Source organism: Sceloporus undulatus, unplaced genomic scaffold, assembly GCF_019175285.1.
Source record: "Sceloporus undulatus isolate JIND9_A2432 ecotype Alabama unplaced genomic scaffold, SceUnd_v1.1 scaffold_90, whole genome shotgun sequence".
In the NCBI taxonomy this organism is placed as follows: Eukaryota; Metazoa; Chordata; class Lepidosauria; order Squamata; family Phrynosomatidae; genus Sceloporus; species Sceloporus undulatus.
In genome coordinates, this window is record NW_024803011.1 from 1 (window position 1) to 9,460 (window position 9,460).

Sequence of the window (9,460 nt, forward strand, 5' to 3'; positions counted from 1 at the left end):
AGTGCCTACAGGGGATCACTCCTATTTTCCCATATTTTTCTTGCCTCCCTCTGCCCCTGCTCTCCCCTGGCATCTAGAATGGCATTCACTCCCTTCTCTTCAGCAACTCCAGTTTGGGCTCCAGGATTTGTATGTTAACCAACTCAAAGTTTTTGTGGATCCAAGGGAAGAGGTTTCTCTGTAAGTATGCACCATGGTCTTAGAGTGTCTTGCCCACTCTCAGTGAAACTATAGGAGGACATAGGAGTTGAAGTTGAGATTCAGGCTGCAGCCACCCTTTCCATGCTTACCAGATTTCCATTGAACTGTAAAGCCCATGGTTCTCACACACAAGCCTTACTTGCTATGGACTAGACAGCGGCCATGGTGGCTGGCTGTGGAATTTGGGGCACTGCAATCCAAAAAGGTATTATTGCAAGCTCTGTGGTTTTTAAATGGTTGCAAGTGTGTGCTCCTACGCAATCTCCGCACAAGGTTTAGCTTTTAAGCCAAACTTCACTTTTCTTCATTTAGCAGAGGAATGGTTGGGCTTTGTGCAAAACCTTTTGATAAGACTGAAATGACACACACACACTGTACATTTTGCAACACAATGAAATGGTTCACATTAATGCAAATGCTTACCAAAAACAGGACAAAGAAGAGCTGCTGCCTGCTTAGAGGATTTATTTTGCACCATCCATTGTGGGACAAAATGCCACTTCTGTGTAAGATGTGATGCTCAGTCTTCCACTTAATGCTGCTTCTAACACTATTCCATTAATGTTTAAAGTCCACATTTATCCCAAAACTGGGCCTCAAGTTGAGGCATTTGTTCCTTTTGCACATGGAAGATGACCCTCCTAAGATGAACACACAAATGTGTGCCATTTTCTTCTTCCAGCCTGGTTTTATTTTTCTGCACGTTTAATTGGCTTATGCTCACTAAGGAGTCCTTTAAATTAGGGTTGAGAAGCTGTACCCCATCTTGTGTTTTAGACTTTGTTGTTCTATATCATCAAGTCGTTTATGACAACTCTATTGCGGGGTTTTCTTGGCAAGATTTCTCTGGAGGGGGTTTGCTCATGTCTTCCCCTGAGGTTGAGCGAGTGTGGTTTCTTGCCCAAGGGCACCCACTGGGTTTCATGGCTGAGCTGGGACTCAAACCCTGCTCTCCAGAGTTGTAGTTCAACACTCACCCCATCGTGCCATGCAGGCTCTCATGCTTTGGACTACAGTTACCATAATCCCTCATCACTGGCAATGCTTAATGGGAACTAAACAGGAAGAGCTACAGTTGCCTGCTTTGGCTTTGAAATTATGACTAGAGGGTTGTTTGACTTCGTGGGCATCAAAAATTGAGAGTTAGTGTCAGGATTTGATTTTATTTGGACCAATGAGAACTTGTTTTAAAAAGGCAAGATATAATTTACGGAGGGTCCCAGGAACTCCTGTGAATGCCAACATTTGTGGATACTCAAGTCCCATTAAATACAACAGCATAGTGAAATGGTGTCCCTTACATAAAATGGCAAAATCCAGCTTTGCTTTTGGGAATTTACATTTGTAATGGATGACTGAATCTGTGGATAAAAGCTCCGTGGATGCTGAGGGCCAAGTTTACAATAATATAAGACACACATCTTTATTTTATTATTTGAAGAGCTATAAGTTACAATAAATCTGATGGTTTAAAGAGCCCTTCCTATTTTTGCTGCAGAGGCTGTTTTTATTATTTATATTCCATCCTCCCCCCCAAAAAAAAAAAAACCTGGGACTCAAAGCATCTGGTAACATCTGGAAAATTATAATAAATGCATGGAAAGGGATCTTGGAGCACCTTTGAGAGGGAACTGAGAGAAAGAGGTTTGTCGCATAAGCTTTTGTAGACTCAAGTCTGTTTCCTTGGGTGCGTCTTTCCCTCACAGGCTGCATCTGCACTGCAGAAACAGTGCAGTTTGACACTGCTTTAACTGCCATGGCTGAACGCTGTGTACTTTCGCATGGCTTTTGTCCTCTGTCAGAGAGCTCTGGTGCCACAACCGATTACAACTCCCTGGTTCCGTAGATGGAGCCATGCCAGATAAATAAGGAAGGAGGATGGAAAGGGAAGGCAGGAGAAAAAAAGAGAAAAGGAAAGGGAAGATAAGAGGGAAAAAGAAAAAAAGCCAAAGAAGGTAGGAAGGAAGGAAAAAGGGAGAGAGGAAGTAGCCAAAGAAAAAAGGTGGGAAAGAAAAGGAATGGAATGAGAAATAAGGAGGGAGGAAGAAGGAAAGAAATGGGGAAGGAAGGAGAGAGACAGGGAAACGGAAAAGGGAGGGAAGGGAAAGGGGAGGAAGGGGAACGAAAGGAAGGAATGAAGGGAAAGGGAAGGAAGGGGAAAGGGAGGGAAGGAAGGAAGGAAGCAAAAGGGAGAGAAGGTGGAAAGAGAGGGAAGGAAGGGAAAGGGGGAGGGAAGGAAGGAAGGAAGAGAGGAAGGAAAAGCGGAGGAAGGATGGAGGGAGGAAAGGATGGGGCAGTCCGGGGCCGGACGGAGGCTCCACGTGGAGCAGCGCAGGTCGGGCGTCGCGGCGGCGGGTGAGTCTGCGGGGGGGGGGGGGCTCCGGGAGTCCTGGAGGGGAACGAAGGGCCTGGGCTGGGTCTTGGAGGACTCCGGCCTCGCCTCGCCTCCTCTCCCCCGCCGCCAGCCTCGCCCTGAGGAGACAGACACGTGTCTGCCTCGTGCGTCGGAATGGACTGCTCTGTCGAGTGCACTCTGGGTCTGGGCACCTTTTTGGAGGGAAGGGCCGGACTGCAGCCTCTTCAGCCCCCTTTCCCTCCCTTCCTTCTGGGGCAGGGAAGGGGGCAGCCCTGGGTGGCCGCCTCCATGGTCTGCAATGGGGCTGGGCAGAGCCAGGCTCTCTCTCAGCCCCCCCCCCACAGTTGGAGGAGGAGGAGGGAGAGGGGCTGGGCGGCCCTTGGGGCCTGGCTGGAGGGCCCTCGCTGGCTGCCAGGAAAGAGGAGGAGGCAGAGCCCTCGAAGCAGAGGAGCCTCGACTCGGAAGGCAGCCCAAGAGGCCCCCACTCCGGGGAGGGAAGAGAAAGGGTGGGTGTTCTCCCAAGGCTGCTGCCCTGCAGGAAGGCCCTCTCCTCCCAGGCGCTCTTTGGAAACAGCAGCCTCCCCAGAAGGAGACTCCCCTCCTCCCCGAAGCAGCAGCCTCTCCCAAAGGCTGAGGGGGGAAGGGGGCCACTTTGGGGGGCCTCAACCCAGCTGGCTGCCTTCCTTGCCTCAGAGGCCCTCCCAGCCCCTGCTCCTCTCCTCTTCCTCCTCCTCTCCCAGTTCGGCCATTCCTGGCTCTCCCTTCTTGTTACAAACCTTCAGCTTCCTGACTGCTGCTTGTCCTGGGCTTTCCTGAGGCTGAAAGAGTGTGGATGCCTGCCCACCCAGGAGGGCTTCCACAGGGCTCTCCCACCCCAGAGCTGAGCCAGGAGAAGGGAGGGCAACTATGTCCCAGCATCCTTGGTTCGCAAACTACCAGCTGAGGCTGAACAAGAATTCCCATTAGCTGCCCAGCAGGCAGCCATTCTGGGTCTTGTGGACTGGGCCTTCTCCCCTTGGCCCCGATCTGCTGGGCTGAAGCCTAGGCTTCCTAAGCCAGGTTCTGCTGCATTGTCATAAGAGACTTGGCTCCAAGAGGAGCCTTGACTAGTCCTGCCAGGAACCAGGGATGGTCTCTGGGGCTCTCCTCCCAGCCTCTCTGGGCTTTGTGGCTTCATTTATGACCCTCCAGCAACCAAGGACCCAAACAGGTTTGTGTGGCTGCTGTCTTTGGAGGGGAAAGAGGGGGCTTGGTCTGGCTTGGCAAGACCAGAATAACCCCCCCCCCCGGTTGTTTGCTTTTGGGGGGAGACCTCCGCCTCAGGTAGGCCCTGTGCCAAGCCCATGCCCAGCGGGTAAAATCATCTCTCACCAATATGAATGAATCCTTCCCTGAGTTCACTTTCTGGCAGATTCCCAAACCCTGGCTGTTCATCTGTACTTTTTGTATGCGCAGAGGTAGGCTTTTACCTTTGGAAACTTCATCCCTTTCTATTATTATTATTATTATTATTATTATCCTGCTTTTCTCCCAAAACTGGGACTCGTAGTGGCTTACAGTTTAAAAGGAGAGAGCTGAAGTCCAGAATCTCTTAAAGAGCCTAGTTTGGGGACACTGGTCTAGACTGACGGAAATCATAGTGCCACTGTATTCTGCTTTGGGCAGGCCTCACTTGAAATACTGTGTCTAGTTCTGGGCACCATGCTTCAAAAAGGATGTTGACAAGCTGGAGCATATCCAGAGGAGGGTGACCAAAAGGTGAAGGGTCTGGAAACCACTGAACCCCGTGAGGAGTGGCTTAGAGAGCTGGGGATGTTTAGCCTGGAGAAGAGAAGGATCAGAGGAGACACAATGATCTTGTATAAATATGGCCCAGTCTGCCAGGAGGGCTTGGATTGTGTCTTCTTGCATAGCAGAATGGGTTGGACTAGATGGACCTTGGGAATCCCTTCCAACTCTTGGATTCTGTGTATTTCTGCATGGCAGAAGGAGGTTAGACTGGATGCCCCTGGGGGTCCCTTCCAACTCTGATTCTATAATGTTTTTGTGGCTAAGGATGGATATCCGAATGGCTTATGAAACTCTCTAGAGGTGTGGAGAAAGTGGCCAGAGGGAAAGAGAAACTTTCCTGTCTTTCGTAATGAGAGGAGTTGCCCAATGACTGATTCAGGACAGGCAGAAGTAACTTCTCTTCACGGCCACATCATCCGCTTGTATAAATCCCTTTGGCCGGATGTGGTCACAGGGGGCCTTCAAAGAGGTCAGAGACATGCCAACCAGGGGGGCTGCCTATGGCTACTGTGTGTCCTGTCAGCTCAATGAGCCTCCAGTTTCAGGGGACGCCTACCTCCAAATAGCAATGGCAAACTGGAAGATTATTGTTGGGAGGGCTGTCCATAGAAACAGCTCAGTGTTGGAAATAGGTTGCAGGACTAGATAGAGAGCTTGGCAAAATTACTTTTTTTAGACACGTCAAGGAGTCTTAGTCTAGGAAGGTAAACGTTTTGCTAACCAGAGGGACATATTAGCTGATCCGCTAAATAAAGGTACCAGATTCCATCTGATCCTGGAAGCTAAGCAGAGTCAGCCCTGGTTAGCCCCTGGGTGGGAGACCACCAGCAAATCCCTGGTGCTGGAGGCTCTATTTCAGAGGAAGGCACAGGAAAAAGCACTTCTAAGGATTCCTTGCCGAAGAAAAGACCATGAAAACTCCATCAGGCCACCTTAAAGCGACAGGTGACTTGAAGGCAGACACCCCAACTCAAATACACTCATTCCAGTAAGCCATGGGGTGCATCTACACTGTTGAAATAATGCAGTTTGGTACCACTTTCATTACTATGGCTCCATCCTACACAGTCCTGTAGTTTGGTGAGATAAGGCGGAAGACCTTGTAAAAAGACTAAATCACAGGGTGCCATAGGATAGAGCTGCAGCACTTAAAGTGGCATCAAACTGCATTATTTCTGCAATGCAGATGCACCCGCAAACATGAAGATGAGGCAAATTCAGGGTCTGTGAATGGCTGCTAGCTAGAAATGGAGCCTCCCTGGGGCAGGACAGCCTCTCCAGGGATGGAATTGGAGCCCCTTGATCCCTCCTTACATGGCATCTCACTGGCCATGGTCAGATGCAGGATGTTGGGACAGAGAGTCCTTTTAGAATTAGCTTCTGCCCTTGTGACAGGCACACTTGGCCTTCTGTTGGGGTGGATGAGTTTCACTGACTGCCACAGCATGGAGAAAAAACTGCTCTGTTGTACATCAGTTCCCAGAATCCCCAGTTCATAGCCCAAGTGGAGGATTCTGGGCATTGTGGTCCTTAGGAAAGACCTCTTTTCCTAGCTTTGGTGTGAGTGCTTTTGTTTCCTCTTGCCACCTGACCTTCCACTGGGAGGGTTGCCCATTTCCATGGGGACAAAGCTTGGCTGGCAGAAGTCTGGAAGTCTGGTTGGCACCGAAAATTGGGCTTTATCTCTGGATAACAAAAGCAGGGAAGATATTTGGCATTCCACTGTATTCAGGAGCTTGAAAAGGGTGACGTACATAAATAAAACCTCCCTGTTCAGAGTCAGTCTACCTGTGAATACACCAGGAAGAAGCATCTGCGGTTGTCTTTTCGCAGTTTAGGGTCATCAGTTTTGTTTTTCCCCCTTGCAAAAGGCAAAATGCCTTGAACAGAGGGACATTTCCAGCTCTTATGCTTGTTTGTGGAGACTCTGTGTTCAGAAGCAGTCTACCTCTGAATGCCAAGTGGGCCAGGGTAGGGATGGGTGTTGCATACCTGCCCTTTCCAGTGGATTTCTTGGAGGCTCTTGGGTGGTTGCTTTGAACACAAACGTTGCTGGACTTAGCCTGTTCCTTTTGCCAATACAAATCTGTACAAATTGCTGGGCTGTGTTTTGTCCACCTCTGTTGTAGAGAAACAGTTTGTCTCGATGGAGCCTCTGTGTGCAGGGACAGTCTATCCAGATTATTAGTTGCAAGGAAAATTAACAGTGGTTATTTGTGTGTTATTGTTTCCATGTTCTTATTTGTGTGTTGCCTCTGAGGAAATCTGACTAGCCTCAGGATGCTGCAAACCCTGAAAAAAAACCCTGTTTCTTTTTCTGGACTGCTTTGAGGGGAAGGGACCCCCCCTGCCCCCACAAGGGCCATGCAGGAATACATAGAATCCCTTCTGCCATACAGACACACATAGAAGTTGAAAGGGATCTCCAAGGGTCATTCAGTCCAACCCTCTTCTGTTCAGGAATATATAGAATCTTAGACTTGGAAGGACCCCCAAGGATCAGCCAGTCCAACCCTCTTCTGCCATGCAGGAATACATAGGATCCTAGCCAGTGTAGGAATCTGGTGGGCTGCTCTTGGAATCCCTACAGCCAGCATTCTGGGAGTCGTGGTTCCTTCTCAAAAATATTTGTGATTCTGGGGTATCTGGTCTCCCTCCAAGAAGTGGATGCTGGGAGGCAGTGTTCAGGCCTGACTCTTGCCTGGCATGGAGGGTTAATCCCTACTTGGCATCTGGTCCCCCAATGCTGAAGAAGTCTCCTCCTTCTCCTCCTCCTCTTCTTCCTCCTCCTCCATTTCTCACTTCCCTTTTTTAATCCTTTTCAGCAGAAGTGAAGACCGGCAAGAGAGAAAGGAGGACAGGCGGGCAGACAGACTGAACACCCGGGCACAGTAAGCATAGCAGAAACTGGCTGCGGTTCCAGGTGGGTCAAGCGTCCAAGGAGATTGTAGGTGGAGATGCCCAGACACAGCATGCAGAGCCAGGAGCTGCCTAAACTCCCTCTGCGGGTCTTGAAGTTTTCTTTTGGGGGGGGGAGAGGGATATATATATGGAGAGAGGGGCTGTTCCTTGCCTGCTTAGTAAAGCTATAAGTTTCCATGCAAGTCAGTCTTCTCCTCTACAAAATGGACCATTTGTTTTCTTTGTAGATGAGGAGGAGAAGGCAGGTCAGCAGGAGGTAATAATCCATGTAGTGATCATGTACAGTATTCATATCTAGGTGGCCTGTCTCTCCTACATGGGCAGTCATGCCGATGCAAGCCATCACATTAGAAATAAGATCAGAGGAAATGTATTGTTAATAGCAATTGCAAGACATTATTAATATGCTTTTATACACATGCACACTTAAGATAAAAGGACAAGGATATAATATTGCACAGGGCCTGACCTTCAGCTACATTGCTTTTTTGGGAGGAGGACCTGCAGCTGAGAATCAGTGTGGTGTAGTGGTTTGAGCATTGGATGACCCTGGAGACCAGGGTTCAAATTCTGACTGGGCCGTGGGAACCCAATGGGTGAGCTTCGGCAACTCACATTCAGCCTCAGATGAAGGCAAAGGCAAACTCCCTCTGAACAGATCTGGTCAAGAAAATCCCAGGATAGGTTTGCCTTAGGGTAGCCTTAAGTCAGAAACGATTTGAAGGCACACGACGACAACAAAATTATATCCTCATTTTTTTATCATATATAATTTCTTTTCAAGATAAAAGGACAAGAACATAATATTGTACAGGGCTTGAGCTATGGCTTCATTGGGAGGTTTTTGTGGGGGGAAACTATAGCTCCCAGAATCATTCAACCGGCTTGTCTGCTGCCCATGTACAGTCCAAAAAATATAACTTTCCTAATTCTCCATGGGAGGAAAGGGAGGTCTTGTATGCTCACTTTATGTGGCCAGGTTCCCTTCCCCACCATCCCATTCCTGCATATTATTTCTGTTTGACACTTAGCTATATATGCTTATTTTTCAATATGTTACGGATAGAGCAGGGCCAGCAATGCACAAGTGGTTCACAAAGGACAACAAGAAGCCAAGGGGGATACAGTTTATATCAGTGAGTCCCATACTCTGGTTCTCCAGGTTTTGGGGACTTTAGCTCCCATTAGCCACAGCCACTTTTGCTAGCGGTCTGGGATTCTGGGAGCCGAAGTCCAAAACACCTGTAAAGCCAGAGTTTGGGAATCATTGATGGAGGGGATGGAGAAAGAAGTGGAAGCGGGAGAAAACTGGAAGACTATGTACAAAACTGTTCACTTGTCCATAGGCTTACATGCCGGAGACCAAGAGGGAACTTAGCAATTGAATTGGTGGGTGAAGGAGTTGCACACAAAAGGGCTTTGCTTTGCTCTCGTGCTTGGAAGGTTCTCAGGTATTGCCCATGGTGCGAAGGATGCCAGGCAAGGCACCTGCACTCTGGAAAAGTGTTTGGAAGCTGCTGCAGCTATCCTGGTTCTCTTCTGCAGGGCCAGTGCTCCCCTTTCCGCCTTTAGGGATGGCCCCCACAGCTCTCCCCCTGTGAGTACAACGCTTTCCTTGTATTTCTGGGTCATGTGGGGATCTAAGACCAGCTTTGCAGCTAATTCTCCTGGCTTGGGGTTGGCATTTGGGGGAAAGAGTCACCCATCCCTCACCACTCACTACAACTCTCCTTCTCTCTCTGCAGCTTCTTAGGACGTCGGGGGATACCCCCCCAGACCCTGGATGCTGAGCCCGATTATGGGCGAGCGCCAGACCCACGTCAACAGTCTCTTCCTGAATGAAGAGTCATCCAAGCGGCTTGGCAATGGTGGCCGGGGGCAGCGCCTCCGCCATGCCCTTGAGAAGTGGGCAGCCCATGCCAGGAAGTGGATGTACAGCATCACCCGGGATAGCCTCCGGGGTTTCCTCCAGAGAAACGCCTTTGTCCTACTCACTATCTCAGCCGTTCTGCTGGGTATGGCAAGGAAGGGGTCTGGCACGGAGGGGGGCTGTGTGGGGCAGGGAAGGCTGGCCTAGACTTAGGAGTGTCTTTTGGAGATGGACACTTTTTACCTGCCTAACTAGGTTGCCTTGGGATTTGCCCTCCCATATGAATAAGTGGTTCTGGATAATGTTCAGTAAAATGAAAG

General features: G+C 49.4%; 1 long non-coding RNA gene across 1 annotated transcript; it reads left to right on the top strand.

The window, feature by feature from the left end:
- Window positions 1-2,433: 2,433 nt before the first annotated feature.
- Window positions 2,434-9,211, top strand: LOC121917677. The gene is made up of 3 exons (XR_006101079.1): window positions 2,434-2,556; window positions 7,177-7,271; window positions 9,016-9,211. It is a non-coding gene; the product is annotated as an uncharacterized LOC121917677 (long non-coding RNA).
- Window positions 9,212-9,460: the final 249 nt, after the last annotated feature.